The sequence below is a fragment of the Tympanuchus pallidicinctus genome, unplaced genomic scaffold (genome assembly GCF_026119805.1).
Source record: "Tympanuchus pallidicinctus isolate F22 unplaced genomic scaffold, pur_lepc_1.0 scaffold6, whole genome shotgun sequence".
Taxonomy (NCBI): Eukaryota; Metazoa; Chordata; class Aves; order Galliformes; family Phasianidae; genus Tympanuchus; species Tympanuchus pallidicinctus.
Window position 1 is genome coordinate 28,863,944 of NW_026294780.1, and position 12,420 is coordinate 28,876,363.

The window sequence follows — 12,420 nt, forward strand, 5'->3', positions numbered from 1 at the left end:
GCATAGATTTGTCTGTATTCATGTTCAGACAATGCTACATAGAAATCTTTACCATTCTTGAATAAAGTTGGCTACCTAATAAGGCAGCAAGAAAGCATCAAAGTGTGAGTAGAGATTTTGCACAGAATACTTTCAAAATAATTAACAAAGTGCCTAAATTAGGAGAGTGGCATGCTTCTCAGTGAGAGAAAGGAAGGATGTTCAAGATACTATCCAGTAACCTTGTCTTTCAAATATCATATTTTGCTGTGAAGATAATCAAAATATAATGGCAGGACAATATTTGCAGATGAAGGTAACATCTTCTGCTCAGTCAGCTAACACAGGTGGAAGAATTGGACAAACTGCAAATAAAGAAAACTTTCTCCAGGTTGGAAAGAGAAGCAGAAAAAGATTCCTCAAATTGGAACTGGAAAGTATATCCTTTGTTAACAATTTCCAGGACCTGTTAATCCAACTTTTTGATATGCAAAGGAGGGAGTTATCAAAATGAATTGAGCTAAAAGGGAAAGAATCCTTAAGAAAATCTACAATCTGGTATGTAACAGGAGTGGCCATAGTTGCTGGAGAATTTTATTTTGTCTCAATGGCTTTCAATTATGTCTTAATAGTTTCGTATAGTACTAATAATAAAAAAAAGATTTCTTACTATTCCTTTGAAGTTCTAGTACTTTCTCAGTGAAAGCCATGATCTCATATATTTCTGGTTAGGACTGGAACATATGCAGAGAAATCACAGTCATCTCAGAAAGAAAAATGGGATGAATATTCATAATTTTGTTCTGTAAAGTACCACCCCCACCCCAGAGCAGAGAATAAGAAAGTGAAAATAATCAAATTGAGACATTTTTTGTGAAAGAACCAAGCAAGATTGTAAAGGAATATTTTTGGGTCAGTACAAAATACTTCAACCCTCTATCAAAGATATTGTTTAATTTGTAGTTTAACTCACCACCCCTTTTTAACTTTTTAATCTTTTTCTTGCTTTGTTGTCATTGCTACTTTAACTGAAAACATCACTTCAAAATAAAAAGTCAAGAAATTTAATGTCCAAAAACTGATAGGCTGTCCCCAAGTATGCTGATAAACTGGGATCTCAGTTTGACATGATAGCTAATACAGTGTGATTGCTTATCTTCTTCTTGGTTCGTTTTAATCTTGTGTCAACAGTTCCTTGCTCCCTGTGAGACAGAGCAGACTTTTACTCTATGTTACTAAAAAAACTTGTCTTAAAAAATCCTGATTATGTATAAGTCTACTTCAAATTATAGCCATGCATACGATAAAGGTTCTGGGCTTTCAATTGAGCTTTTTTGCATGAAGACAGGTGATTATTCAAAAGTGAGATATTTCTCAGAAATGATATGAGGCAGACAAAGTTTTGAAGCATAGTTCGGTTTCAGAATCTGCTGATACTGAAAGTTTCCATCCAAAAGCTGACTGTTTCGTTTCCTGTCATTTCACTTGCCCTGCTGATAGGCTATGAACTGGATTGCTAGGGAACTAAGTCTGAAAGCTGCCAACCCTTCATCAGCTCATATGGTACATAAATATGCTACACTGTTAAATGCATTGTTCCGAGGAAGTGATCCTCAGTTAGATCCTCACTTGGTAAAAGTGTTGCAAGTAGTTTATATCCACATCATTCAGCTTTAGCCCTCCTGGAGAAGACCATGTTCGCTTGTCACACATCCCTAAGTTATATCTGTACTCCTTGAATTTCTTTAAGTCCCAAAACTTCAATTTGCTAAATACATACTGCTAAATACAGTAAGCCAAGAAAATCTTTGGCACCTTGTAGAAAAGCTAGGATTGCAATGGAGAACATTATTTTGCAAACCTGTCCAGTTTCATTGCTTGGGCAACAAATATGGCAACAGCAGTATAACCTCAAATGGTATTTCCTAATGGAGCATTTGCTTATATCATAGCAGAACATCAGAAGATTATGAAAGCAGTTGAGATATCATGATTAAGGTGGGTGGGTATACAGATTAATATGAAGTCAGAAACAATGGCAATAGCACCATAAGAAGAGTCCAGGCTGAAGAAAGAAAGCAGATTAAACTCAGGTATGTGAACTGCCCATTACAGGTAGACTAGCTACTGTGAAAGTTCCCTTTGTGCAAAATCAGAGGAAGACTAGCTCCTCTACATACCAGACAGTAGAGAAAACATAAAGAAACCACTATAGGGAGAAATGGCAGACACAGTAGTGTATAGGCACAGAATAATCAATAAATGTAGAAAAAAAAAAAGAGAATATTATCTCTGCAAAGTAAATTTTTTGAGGTGCTATTGATATCAAATATTTTTCTGCTATTGGAGACACAGCAAAATATTTGTCTTTATTGATCAGTCTTTTCTGAAAAATAAACCTCCATCTAGCTTGCATTGGGTAACGTTTTTGTTTGTTTGTTTGTTTTTGTTTTTCAATGAAAATTAGTAAATATTTTGATGATAAGGTATGTAAATAGTGTCTTTGTCCAAGGAAAAACAAATTGAAGACCATAATCAGAGAATCTGAGCAGTGACAGAAGTAACCAAAGATATTCTCTAAATAGAAATAACATTTTGTAATAAACTGGATAGAAACTCTATCAAAGAAGAATAACATTCTGGGGAAAGAATAAGAACCACAGAAGGGTCAGGACCATCATGGCCTGCTTGGCTGAATAGTAGAGGGAAAGACATGAGTGAGAACATTACAGTACAAAAATAGGAATGAGATAAAAGCATAAAGCATGTTATTGAAAAGAGTAAAATTCATTGCAGAATACTCACTTCTCATTTGTCCATGTGTCTCCACACTGTCATTCTCAGACAACAGAAAAGGCAAAAAATGAAAAGTTAGGGGTGTGTGCATGGCCTAAAAAATTTTGTGCTCCGAAAAATGAAAAATTTGTTCATCATCTTATTTAAATGTTCAATACTTTGTCTGGGTAGGCCACAGATAGCTAAAAATGCTGTGGAGGGTATCCAGAAAATATCCCTAGGAATATCAAGTGGATTTTTTCAATTATGTGTGCATTATTTGGAACTCAACTATCTTAAAAATGTTAATGGTATGGTACATATCAGTGGACAAAACTGCACTGGACTAGATTTTGTGGTTAGGAGATACACCTATCATTCGTATAAAAACAAAAACAGAAAAAAAGAAGATATTTTTGTAGCCTTCAATAAGAATCTGTTAGAGGCAATCTTGAAGAAGGTAATTGGCTGCATCTTGCTGATGGACAAACACACACAAAAGTTCTTGAATGATCAATCACTTGAACCATGTAGAAGGACTGACTTTGATAGAGCTAGCAGTAGGTGTTTTTTCTTCAACTTCAGTAAGGCTTAGACATCATGTCATATAACATTCTCATAGACAGGCTGATAAAGTGCAGGTGAAATAAGTAGATGGTGAGGTGGATTGAAATCTGGCTGAATATTCAGGATCAGAGGATTGTGATCAGTGGCACTAAGTCCAGGTGGAGAAATGTCACCATTGAACAACACTGTTCAATCTTTTCATTAATGACCTAGCGAGAGTAGACAGATGAAAAAAAATAAAGAATCACCACCAACATCATAAAAAAGGAGATGAGTGGCCAATACAAGGAGTGTGCCACCACTCAGGGGAACCTTGTCAAACTGGAGAACGGGGTAAAAGTGTATCTCATGAAGTCCAATAAAGGGAAATGCAAAGTCCTGCATCTAGAGAGGAATAACTGTAGGCATTAATACCCTGAGGACCACCTGACTGGAAACCTCAAGTTACTGATGGACACAGAGTTGACAGCTAGCAGTGTGCTCTTAAAGCAAAGACAGCCTCCTGGACTTTTGGAAAGACTACAGCTGTCAGGTCAAGGGAGGTGATCTTGCATCCCTAGGCAGCACTAATGAGCCTGTATCTGCAGAACTGCATCCAGTTCTGGGCTACCCAGTACAAGATGGATATGGTCGTACTGTAGAGTCCAGCATAGGGCTATGAAGATGACCAAAGGACTGGAGCACCTCTCCTATGAGGAAAGGCTGAGAGAGCTTGAAGCTATTCAGCCCAGACAAGAGAGGGCTCAGAAAGTGAACCAGCAGTTAATCTGCGAGGACAATCAGGGGTTCGGTGCTTCTATTTCTTAGCAACGTGAGTGAAGTCATTTTACAGTCTTATTCCACATTCCAGAAAGGAGCGACATGAATGTCAGTGAGATAATTGCCTAGTAAGGCACATAAAGGCAGCAGTTCCAACGAGTTCAGACAACTGTGCCCACAGACGTGACATAACTTGAATTTATGCAAAGACTGCTGTTTAGAAAAGATCACGACTAAGGGGAAAACCATGCTACAGCACACAAAACATCTAAATGGCAGGTGATTGTGTCATGGTCGATTGGCCATACAGACTAGTAAACTTGCTGAAATGCTCAGAGGCTTCTTCAGCATTTGAGCAGGTTTCCCTTGCAGAATCAGGATGCTCAGACAAAAAATAGAGGCTGTCTGAACCTTGAAACTGAGAAGCTGCCCTTTTGACACATTATTTCTGAGATTACTAGAACAGTGAGTTGGCAACAAGTTGTTTTGTGATACTGAGGATCACTTTACCCTAGAATGATCAGTGAGAAATTAGAGACTGCTGGAAACATATATCTGTTGGATTCCTCAGGATTGTACATATCATATCTGCTGGACGTGAGTGGTGTCATCTACAATGTTGCTCTTGCTGGCCCAGACCAGTTGGACCCAGAATTTCTTGGTGTCTGCTACCATCACCTTTCTTTCTACCACAAGGGTGATTTGAGGATTGTGCCATGCTAGACAAAGATACGTGTGCCACCAAGGTATGTGTATCACATCTGATGATCACAGCACATTCAGATATCAAGACACATAAGCAACTCAGTCTATAAGCTTTCCATTTTTCTCCATTCTTCCACTTGTCTTCCAGATGGGTTTCCTACTAAAGATTATGAGGTTTCACTGTTTACCTGAATGTTTCGCTTGTACTTCTCATCCAGCCAACGAATGTGTGGAGAGACCAAAATCAGACACCATAGGCTACATCTTGTCCCAGAGTAGATGCAGAAAAGGAACCAGGCTTGTTTATAAGCTTTTTGAACTTACAGTCAGAATTGCAAACTGTGTTCCACTAAGTGTTCTAACTGCAAGGGTGCAAGGAAGTAGGGAACAAATGTATAAGACAGATTTCATCATTTCCATTACTAATGGAAAAACTTGCAAACCATCCTCATTCAGGTGCAATCGATCAATTTACTTTCATGGTCCATGTTCTCAGGTTAGTGACTCTGATTTTAGTGACATACTTGTACACTGTAACATTTAAACATGGCCTATCCCTTTGACTAAATGCCCAGTTAAAGTTTTCATACGCACTAGATACCTGAATGAGCAGTGAGTTTGAAAAGTCCCAAGCTTCTTTCAATGGTCAAAGTAACAAGAGACCCATAAGCTTTTTTTAATTCTTCTTTCCCTTCCCCCCCCCCCCCCCCAAAGATTAGAAAGTTTTCAGTGCTCTTGGAAGAAAAACAGATGTCTTAATTAAAGTAGTAGGTAATATCTGATATCTTGCTAGTCAAGTACTGATGCTGAAGATGTTACACTGACAAACTGAAAACTTAAGATGAGAAGTAGGCTCTACCTGTGTTCATCCTGCTGTTTTCAAGCAAAAAGAAAATAAGTTCTGATATTTCAAAGAGTTTGTAAAAAGGAAGATGAAGATAAAACTTACGTATATTCTTGTTTGATTTTTCTTTCCAAAATGCAGTAATAGTAGAATTAAACAATGGAAATTACTGGTAGGATGCCAAAGGAAGCTTTCCAGAAATAGATGTACAATAAATCTGGATGAAACAATAGCGAAGGAGAAAATGAATTTAAGCCTCTAAAATGCTGAGAAGCATATTTATGAAGAGTCCATTGAATTGCACAGTCTGACCTCGTTGCCATCAGAGTTAATCAATGTTACTATTATTTATTTTTTGGACTATCACAACACAGAACAGAAAATGCTCTATGACAGCAAGCACAACTAGGCAGTTATTAGCCCGTGTTATTGTGTCTAAATCTGAGCCAAAGATAAACAAATGAGTAAGAAAATTCCATGTTGGAGCTGCTAGTGTGTAGATCTTAGTATCAAGTGTAATAACCAATCTGTAACAGGAGAAACCATGAGTATGTATATTTTTAGAGCTCTAGGAATGTTTTGAATTCAGCCTGACTGGACTACATCGAAAATGCTCTCAAAAAGCAAGTTGTTCATGTTATTTATGAACTCATAGTGTTAATGACTTAGTCAAGCAGATGAGATACTATATATAAGGGCATAACAAATGAAAATTAAGTTCACCACTCATTTTTTCTTTTCAGCAAAATTTTCTGACTGTATGAAACAGTAAACTATGGGTTTCAAAATCACTTATGTGAGGCCAATTTTAAGGGGCAAAGAGAAAATGAAATTAAACGTGAGCTATAAAAAAATTGTAAGCATGTATGGTATATTTTTATTGTAAAGATATCAAACATCAAACCTTTGATCAGAAAACTATGTCTTACATCTGCTAACTAAACCGAAAGAAAAGGGAACAGTTAGAGATTTCATACTGCTTGGTATGAACAATAAAATCGCAATATATCCTTGTGTGAAGAGTAGATAACATTGAGCAGGGAATTCTGGAGGGTCTTTTATGCTTCTTTATGCTAAAAACAAACATAATATGATGCATTTATCTGCATCAAACAAAATAAACAAATATGTATGCATGCAAGATAGAAGAAACTGGGATAAAAGAACCTCTGGTACTGTCCCACACAGTTGATTTTTTTATATTCCATTGTTTCCTTTATTCTCTCTTTGATGTTATTTTCACTTTTGTGTCTTTACTCTTCCATGTACCACCCAAAAGTCTCAAAGATACCAAAGAATTTGTGATATAAATACATCCATATTCTATGAGTATTTACAATCACAGATTACATAATTGTTAGTTATTTCCTCTCTGATACAAAGGTTTGCAGTTATGAATTAACATATTATTTTAATTATCTTGCAGTCATCTTGCAGGACAAGAATTACAAGAATATGGGCCTTTAAGATGACAGTGACTGAATTATTTCCTTAAGACATAAAGTCTCTGTTTTATTCATCGCCGAGGCATGTTGAGATTGTCACTTGAATTTGACAAATCTGAATCATGCATTCATCTGTGACTATTTCCCTTTTGTCCCCTTTATTTGCCACAGAATTAGTGGTCAGAGTGAAGGCATCATTTATCATTTTGAGTATTTTCATGTGAATCAGCACTGCTTAAGAAGTGGCACAATTCAGTTGCTGATTTGTCTTATTTATTCATTTATTAAGGAATAAGAAACTTCAATCATACTCACATCATGCATCCATGCAACATTCAGATATTTGGAATTAGACCACCATGCTGTAATGTGATGGACATCTGTTGTCTGACACAGATTTACACTGTTTATTCTGGGAAATAGAAGAGAAATGCACACAATTCAGAACGAGCTTTTATCTTTTTTTATTTCATGTAAGGAGCTTAGATGCATTAGTCCACCTGCTGTTTGCTGCAAACAGGAAGATCAGTTCCTACTGTTCCTTTTTCATTATTGTAGTTTTATTAAGGCACTGCCATTTTCAGGGTTTCTTCTTTTAATCTTCAGATAAATGCATCATATTTGTGAACTTGTTTGTTTGGTGTAGGATAAGACCAAATCTACAATGACTGTCTTAGAAACACTATTGGCTAAAATAAATTCTGCAGAATTGTGTTGCAGCTCAGGAGTACTTAAACTATGAATGACATTTGTCTCTCTTCTAATCTGTTCACTCACTTATAAATCGTAGGAAAGTTTGGCAAATTTCATATTCAATTAATGTTTTTTATATCTTGCAAAAGCAGGCAAACATTTCTATTCCATCAGGTAAGTATCCCAGACAGCAGGAAATCTACACTTCATAAATCTTAATTTAAAATTCAAACTATGGGGAAAATGGTAATTCTACCTTTGCACTGAGAGAAAAGCATCCCCATGATATCTTGGACTATTAAAGCCTGCATGTTGCTGTGCCCATGTCACTTCTACAATTAGTATTTTAACAGAAATAAATGAAGGTTGTCTGTTAAGTGCACACACATTTTCCTACAAAATCTTCAGACAGCAAATTGTATTACATTTGAATGTAGAAATTTGTTCACTATAATTGAACATGCACCCTATGAGTGTTCTCACTATGATATTTTCTCTACTCAAACATCTACTCCTATAAAATTCAGGAAAACAGAAATTTTCTTAAAAAGACTATAAAATTGCAGGAACATGACTGCCCCAGATAATACTAAAAGTTCTTGAATTTCAGTCTTTTCTGTCCTGTTAAAAACATGAGTTAGCACGTTTCAATTCCTATTTAAAAGCTAAGTATTTGTGACAGTTATCTTTCGCCTTGTTGCCTACAGGTTTAATTATTGTAGATACTCTCCTATGGTCTGATTTGCTCTACTGCACTCTATCTGTAGTCATCTGCAGCCAATACGAAACTGATGGGCATTGCTAATAAGTCAGCAAGAAAGTTCTTTGCTCATGTTTAGTCCTGTTCTTTTGAAGACTTTTCCTTTAAGAATACACTTTAGTAGACATGGCATGTATATATATATATAATTTAATAATAACTAGAAATAGATTGTATCACAGAGGTATTTCTGCCAGTTGTCAAATTAATTGCTAATCCCCTTCCATATTGCTTGGCCACATTTCAATAACTAAACAGTTTTGAGCCAGAAAGTCATTCCAAAATGTATTTATTATTTTTTTGGCCATGTTCATGCAACTAAACTAGGAAAGGATTCCATTCTGCTGCATCTCTGAGCTGAGCTTCTTTCTTCCAGGGCTCTTCCTTGTAAAGGAAACAGACTGTCACACTCTTTTTCTTACCTTCAAGTATTCTGCCACATTATGTATGTGCACACCATAACACAACCAAACAGAGGGGTTTAGTATACATGGATTGAGGTTTCTACAGATCTGAATAGCAGTTGTTTAAATCCAGTCTATCGTAAAGAAAAGAAGCATTCTTCTCTGTCAAGCATGATCTATCTTACACCCAGAACAGAACTGACATAATGGACTAATGATGAAAATTTTGAGGAGAAAAGTAGGGTGGGGGAAGTTAAATACATTTCTTGCTATCTGGTGACACCTCATTGAATGTATAAAATCAAAAAATAAGAGAAATTATTAGGAACTTTCTATATTCTGTAGAGGTGGGAGTTCTTTTACTTCCAGTTATCTGATAGCTACATATCAGAGCTTTCTCAGTATCTGACTTGCAGAAATCAGATGCTTTATGATGCTTTTTGTCCATTTGGATTTATATGCAGTCTCCAAGGAGCTTGGGAAGCAAAAGGGTGGCAGTAGTCATGAGAAACAGGTGAGATAAAACACAGATGTCAAAGCAGAAAGATAGCATTCCTCCCTGTACAAATATCTATGAATTGATATGCATTGAAGTGAGCAAAATCATTAAAGTTGTGATGGGGGGAAGGAGAAGGGGAATGGGAATGGGAAGGGAAAAAGCAAAGGAAGGAAAAAGAGTAAAATTTTTTTTGGGGGAACTTCCTTCCTGTATAGCTTAAAAAACACTGGGGAGTGGAAGGGGAAAAAGTAGACGAATGCTCTCAGTGCATTTTTTCTTTTTTTATCTACTGATAATCCAATCTAATGGAGATGCATGTTGCAATTAACTGGGTCTCCAGTAAGAGCTCTAAAGAATCCACATGCCTTTGAGATGAAAGAAAGTTGATAAATAGCATTTCCCTTCCGTTGTCAGTTTTCTGTCAGTGTGCTAACCACTCAGCATTGCCCTTCTTATGTTAGCATGTTAGACATCCAGCTATTCAGCAACACATGGGCAGTGTCATTATGTCAAAGGAAACTAATTACTGGTTTGATAAAACCTCATTTTTCAGGTTTGGTTCACTTTGATTTTTGTTTATTTGTTTGTTGTTGGTGGTTTTTTTTGTTTTTTTGTTTTTTTTTGTTTTTTATTTGTTCGTTGGTCTTTTTTTTTTTTTTAAAGGTTTTTTGTTGTTGTTATTGGGTTTTGTTTTGGTTTGGTTTGGTTTTGTGGGTAAGGGAGCAGCGTTTGAGTACTGTCTTCCTCAGCTTGAATCACAAACTGCTTTGGATGACAGATAGACACCAATTTCCTCACAGCAGCAATATGAGCTTTTACAAGTGAATAAAACCACAAACCCAAGGAGCTTTCAGCTAGGTAGTGAGGTTTAGTGGCTGAGTGAATTTAGATGCCTACAGGATTAACAAGAGTGGCTTCTAGAAATGGAAGTCCTAAAATAAACAGGATCTGCAGATTGGATCCCACCAAATATTTTTATCCTGTGATATTGTAATTGATGCTATTCAAGCACATACAGAAGAAGACTGGCTTCATGGTCCCTTCACCTCCTGTATCTCCTTAGCAGAGAAAATTCTGAGCTTACAAAAATGACAGTGAAAAAGCCAAATGTATTTTCTGTACCTGCAATTGACAATCAAAGCCTGGATCAATAGCAATCAATTAAAATACAGCCAGTATAACTACATACCTTTTCCTATAATCATCAACAAATGACTATTTCAAAGTCACATATTATACAATGATTCAGTTCTCCATTAGCATTATTTTGGATCTAGGCGCTATCATTCACCTTATATAACACATTTTAGTACTGTTGCAATAGTTGATAACATGCAAGAGAGGGAGGGAAGGAGAAGAGGAGGGGTAGCAGACAAGCCAGGGAATGAGAGCAAGTCATTGCACAAACCTTTCTTTCAATTCAAGTATGTAAAGTGAGATAAATGGTCAAACTGCAGACATACTGTACACAGCAGGAGCCAAAAGCTGCTCCCTGGATTGGCAGCTCCAGAAGCCATCAGCACCGGATCCTTTAAGCAATTACCAGCTCGGAAATGTCCTTCCATTGATTGTGATGGACGTAAACCAGCTGTGTTTCAATAGCAAGTGAACAGAGGGAGGAAGAACCAGACGGCAGGACACAAACTGTGCCGAACACTGGGACCAGCTGCAGCCTGCAGGTCTCACTTCCATGTCAACAAAAAAATGTTATTTAATATTTGCCAAACACTGCAGTAATTCATCACAAGGTATAAGTGGACCTATAACGTCTGAAATCGCCCGTTGAAGATTAACTGGATGTATCATGTTTCCAGTGCAGTGCCCGAAACAGGAAACAAAATTGTCTGGACCTTGTAGGCAAGGCACCGATTCACTCCCTGTGGTAGGAGCGTTCCCATGCTGGTCATACTCAGCCACGCGGTTCAGGAAATCCTTTGCCAGCACATTTGTATGCACAAAGGATACTGCTAAAAGAGGACAGTGCCAGCCTGTCAGAATCCAGCTAATGTGAGAGTCTGATCAAATGTATGCAGCTGCCTTCATCTTGTCTAGAGCCCGTATAACACAAAATTACTGTGAATCACCAACTGAGAGCGGAAGGGGTTGATTATTGTTTAAACACAGAGATAAGCTGGCAATGAACTGCTCATTGCTGGAGGGTGCCTCTAAAAATATCTGTTCTCCCCTGCAGACATTCTTCAAAGGGGCACCGGGCTTCCTGCCTGCACAAAGTGGCACTTCCAGGAGAAGGAGCTGTGGATGCCAAAATGCTATGCTTGTTTTGTACCACTCCAAGTTTTTAAGCAGAACAGAGAAAAACTTTTCAAATACACAGAACAGTGTGAAGTTCTACGAGAAGGTTATACAGAAATTACTCCATAAATCCAAACAAGCAGGTGAGGAAAGAAAAAAAAAAAAAAAACCACTAGAATTTACTTGTAATTTACATTTTATTAATTTTTAGTACATGTCTGAAACTACAGCTGCATCTAAGAACAGAAAAAAAAAAAAGAAAAAAAAAGTTAATTCAACCCAAAGAGCCATCCAACAGCTGTAAGGACTAGCATTTCTGTTTGTTGACCTCTGTCTGTCTGCACTGTAGTTGGACTCTGGTACTGCCAGACATGGCCTCAGGTGAAGAGCAACGCTCGGGTAGAACTGTGGAGCAAAACACTTCTGGCAGGGGCTGCAGTACTGCACTCCTCGTACTGCCTCTGCGGAGCTGTGATTTCCTACTGCAGGCATCAAGAAGCAGTAAGCTAGCATGTTATGTGCATTCCTGTAGTTATTATAACTAACCCGTAGAGTGCTTCTACAATATAGTATTTCACAGGATTTCCTCAATAATTTCTTCAGGATCCACCTAGGACTGTTGTGCAAAAGCCCTAAGTATGCCTCTAGAGAACTGAGTAATTATAAGAGGTTTTGAATAACACAATTAAGTGTTTAAAACAATAAAACATATCAAGGTCACACAGTGATGAGAAACT

The 12,420-nt window shown here is 37.2% G+C and overlaps 1 long non-coding RNA gene across 3 annotated transcripts in view; it reads right to left on the reverse strand.

Moving 5' to 3' along the window:
- Positions 1-11,771, reverse strand: part of LOC128071606 (uncharacterized) — a 33,147-nt gene extending 21,376 nt beyond the window's left edge. For 2 of the 3 annotated variants that reach the window (XR_008201898.1, XR_008201896.1), the window contains exons 1-3: positions 10,839-11,771; positions 7,390-7,486; positions 5,735-5,846 (exon numbers count right to left, since the gene is read on the reverse strand). This is a non-coding gene — a long non-coding RNA (uncharacterized LOC128071606). The remainder of the gene's footprint in view (positions 1-5,734; positions 5,847-7,389; positions 7,487-10,838) is intronic. The other variant, XR_008201897.1, reaches the window with a different exon arrangement.
- Between the last annotated feature and the right edge of the window lie 649 nt (positions 11,772-12,420).